Source organism: Panicum hallii, chromosome 5 (assembly GCF_002211085.1).
Source record: "Panicum hallii strain FIL2 chromosome 5, PHallii_v3.1, whole genome shotgun sequence".
NCBI lineage: Eukaryota > Viridiplantae > Streptophyta > Magnoliopsida > Poales > Poaceae > Panicum > Panicum hallii.
The window spans coordinates 17,253,033-17,257,578 of NC_038046.1; positions in this window are offsets into that span (position 1 = coordinate 17,253,033).

Here is a 4,546-nt window from a genome sequence, read left to right on the forward strand (position 1 = left end):
CAACGCGCGGGCATGAACTAGTAAAACCTACAAGGCGTAATAACAACATGTGCAAGATTAATATGAGTGCTAAGAAATAAACCATAAAATACAGGGGTTATTTGTAGACAAATCTTGTTGTTGGGATCCGAAGGATATTTTCCCAAACAGAAAAGTGAAAATAGTGTTCTGACTCAACGGAGTAATCTTATATGCACTTTCAAAATCTTAAAAAATCATCCCGATTACAGTAAAATGAGGGGTTATTTATAATCCCCCTACCCTCGCTACATGATCCCTGTTATGCCCCTACCTACCCGGGATATTCTAAGAATATTCCGGCCTTAAGGATATTTCCAGGGCTTGGAGTGTACAACTTGCCTACTTCTACGGAGTCACGTTTCATCCGTGATCCCACCAGTAACCTCCGATCCCTTTGCTTTTCTCCATCTTTGCTTTTCTCCATTGGTTCAAATGACGAATTCGTACTTGTCGCCATTGGAGGTTCTCATTCCCTTGGGGACCTTTCTCCTTGATCGTTGAGGACCTTCGGTCAGGGATCGGAGGATAACGCCTTCACCATCATAGTTGTTTGCATCTGTAGAAACAACCAAAAATACAGAAAGGAACGTCGAAGGTTACTAATAGGACTTTTCCAGACAGCTTCGACCGCTCGGCACCTTCGACCGCCATCTCTCGGAGGTGGCGATCCCCAACAGTAGCCCCTCGTGGGCGAGGGCTGACTCCGACAGCCGAACCCTTGAAAAAGGATCGTCCGACAACCTCCAAGAAAAACGTCTCCCCAAACATCGGGGTCTGGCACGAGTTGAGGGTTATGAGTTCTTTAGAAATGCTACGTGTCCTCTTCCAATTGGTTACCTCTTCGAACCCATCTCAATTTAATTGTCTCTTTCTACTGTTACTTTTACCACCCATATAAGTGGAGGAGGGGTGGCGGGTTGCTTTCACGGTCTTTCTTCATTGACACCTTCGTTGCTTTTTCCCAGTGACACGTGTTGCAATTTGATTGGTTGTTAAAGCGTGGTGCTGCTTGTCGATTTTTTCCTTTCTAAGTGCTTTCCTACGTCAACCTTGTTTCGCTCTGGATCAAGCATGGCGCAAGTTAAAAATACGGCTAGGTCTATCGAAGGTGAGCTTCGATTGATGACTCTTTCTCTAATGTCGTATTTTTCATCAGATGTGGCGAATATTATGATTTTGATGAGCAACGCTGAAAACACAAAAGGTTCATCTCCTGTTGATCGACCCGAGGGGGCGAGTCCGCAGGGTCTGAAGAAGGTTTGTCCGACGTTGAGGCTACATTAACGATCTGATGGATCCCGAGAACCGTAAGACTCCGAAATTTGGACCCTCACAAGTTACGCAGAGTTTTATTGACTTCTATGTCAGAAAAGGATACTTTGCAATGGGAATCTGTCGACCCCCAGGTGCGGAAGTTATGCTAGCTCCGAAGGATGGAGAGGTTGTCGTTTTTAAGGAATTTTTTGTTGCTGGCATGCGTTTCCCCCTAGATCCTATCCTGCCAAGTCTTTTCCTTCCTGTCAACGCGAAGCTGCATCACTTGACTCCGAATGCGATAGTTCAACTTTCCAAGTTTTTATGGGCTGTGGGCACCTTCGGGGGTCAACTGTCAACGGATGCTTTTTGCCGTTTGTATGAGCTTCATTCACAAACCTGGAAAGTTTTCATGGAAGGTGGAGATGATGAGTCGTACGAGGCTCAGAGTGGTTGTTGCACTTTTGTTCCCCGTAAAAACAACATGAAGACCGGGTTGAAGCGGTTAGAGCTGTCCCATTCTCAGAAAAACAAGTGGGAGGATGATTGGGCTCAATATTGGTTTTATGCTAAAATATGCTTCCCAAATCCTGAGAAACCAGGGGTGGTATTTTACCTGATGGCCGTGAAGGTTCTACCCTTCGAGCATACCCATCAACCTGGCTTTAACAAGCGTCTGCCAGATTTCGTGTCATGCGTCAGTGCTTTTGAAACTGCAAGCAGAGTCTGCGGAGGTCGAGACCTTGTGGAGGAGTATTTGGAGGCTAGAATATGGCCGTTAACTTCTGGTTGGTTTCCAGTTCGTTCTCACCATGTGAAGTTTGATTGCGTAGATTGGGAGGTTGCTTTCCCGATCTTTGGTTTGAGCAAGCCAGAGGGTAAGAGTGATGAAGTGATTGTTGCTGAGCTCGAGATGGCGGCTTCGGAGCTTTTAGGGCCATGGAACAAGAAAGAGTATGACTCCTTCATTGCCGTTTGTTGTCGTCAGGGTCACGTACGTGAACCGCTGCTTGCATGAAATGGGTGTTAGCTATGAGGTTCGAGTTGTTCCTCCACTCCCGCATAGACAACTTCGTGCTCCCGGTATCCTTGGTTCGGAAGTCCCGGTCAAGAAGTCTAAAGGTAAATCTTCTGTGGAGTTTGCCGAGACTTCCGCTCAGGTTCTTCCGAGCAAGGCTGCAATAATTCCAATTGCTAAGCAGTCTTCTAGCCAAGTGGAAGCTCGAAAGAGGAAGACTATTGAGGACAATCATCCTCAGGTTATTCTTGACAAAGATCTTGGTACGTCTCTTTTCATGAAGGAGCTGAGGAAAACTGAAGGGGGAGGTTTGTGGGTTCCCGAAGGTAGGAGGTGGTCAATGCGTTATGATTCGAACCAGTTTGGTAGTATGCACGCAGGTTCTGGTGGCGTGCGCTTGTCGGTTGCTGAGGCTATGGTCCAATTGCACCAACAGGAGCCAAAGTGTCGAAGAATAGCCAGCGTTGTGGATGATGATGAGTCGTCGGAAGAGGAAAGAGAAGATATTTCGAAGGACAAGGTGTTGAGTTCTATGGTCGAGGGCACGGACGATGTGGATGTTGTGACACAGAAAGGTGCTTCCACTATAGGGGGTGATGCTGGAGCTACTGCAAGGACTGCGGTGCCGAGCCCGACCCGCGGAGGCTCTATGAGTGAGGCTTCTAATGTTGGTAACATTGATCCTTCAGGTATGTGTGATTGATACCTTAATGCTTTTAATTTTTTGAGGATGTGATCGGTAACTTGGGGTTTTTTGAGTTTGAAGCTATAGCGAGGGTTATGCTCGATCTTGGGAAAGAGAAACAGCAGCCTGGACGCTCCAAGAAGGTTTTGACTAGAACCGAAGTTGATGGCGGAGGTTAGTACTGTTATGTTTCGTTGCCAGGTGGGGGGTTTCTCATTTTGATGATAACTTGGTTGCGGTGTGTTTTAGATTTTGAAGGAAGTTTGGCTAACAAGGGGATTTTTGAGCTGGGGAAATTTGCATCTGCTCTATCGCGTGAGGTACGTTGCCTTCATGCTTTCTGATTTCTGAAAGTCTTATTTTGAAAAACCTGGACCCTTTATTGGTGGCTTTAGATTGTTGTTGTCAACCACATTCTCTCCCACCAGATTGAACATGAAGGGAAGGTTCGCGTGGATCAGGCGCACCAAACTCTAGCTATTATGGAAGACAATCAAAAACTTCGAAAGAAGAAAGAGACTTTGGAAGGTTTGAGGGTTGTTCACGAGGAGTAGGTTTGTCACTTGGAAGCGAAGGTCAAGGAGCAGGATGTCTTGATTAGTAAGATGAGCAAAACTGTTGAAGACAACGAGAAGGTTCTGGTGAACCTTCGTGCTTCTGTTGAGGATGACGCTAATAAGATTTCTGAACTTACAAAGCGCGTCAAGAGACTTGAGGCTAAGGCTAAGAAAAAGGATGAAACGATTGGTCATCTTTGCGATGAGGCTTCAAAGATTGAGAAGGTGATCACGGTGATGGTGAGTCGCAGCGAGTTAATTTACAAGGAGTATAAGGCTGCCCTTGCCGCTTTTGGTGCTGAGCCCTTTCCATTGCCTACACAAACTGAAGGTGAACAAGGGGTTGTGGCTCTTCTTGATTGGCTGCTAAGGGAATTTGAAGGTTTGCGTGAGATTCTTGTGACAGCTAGTGATAATGCAGCCACATTGTCTTGCGAAAGCGTGCTTGCTATCTTGGATCGCGAGGTTGCAAGGATTTTGTGAAGTTGGGTTTGAAGGACTTTGTTTGCCTGTCATACGAGGAGCTTGACCAAAGTTTGCTGAGCGTGCAGTCTGTTAAGAAAGCTTTCTTTCGGAGGTTCTGGAAGGTATCTGGGAGGGAAGCTGTTCGGGCCATCACCGCTGAGCGGCTGAAAGCGGTAAGTTTTATGGCTTAGGTTGCTTGCTTTTGATTCAAAGCTGCCGGACTGTATGGCTAACCTTGTTTTGCTCGCACAGGAGGGCAAGGAAGGCGATGGTGGAGCGAAGGAGGGGGCTTCGAGGGATGTTGTCAAAGGTCCTGTGGATGGCAGGGCCAGAGATGATGCCGTTGGAGCCAAAACCTCGAAGGTGTAAATTGTGGAGTGTTGTGATGGAGAAGGAGAAACTTTTGGGTTGTGTTTTGGAAATCGACTGATGTAAATATTCCAACTCTTGGCCAGGCTCTCGTGGTTGCCAAGTTCGTACTTGATGTTCCCCGGTAAACATTGGTTGCGATGGGGTCGTTGTGCTCAGGTCTGCGTGGGAGAGATA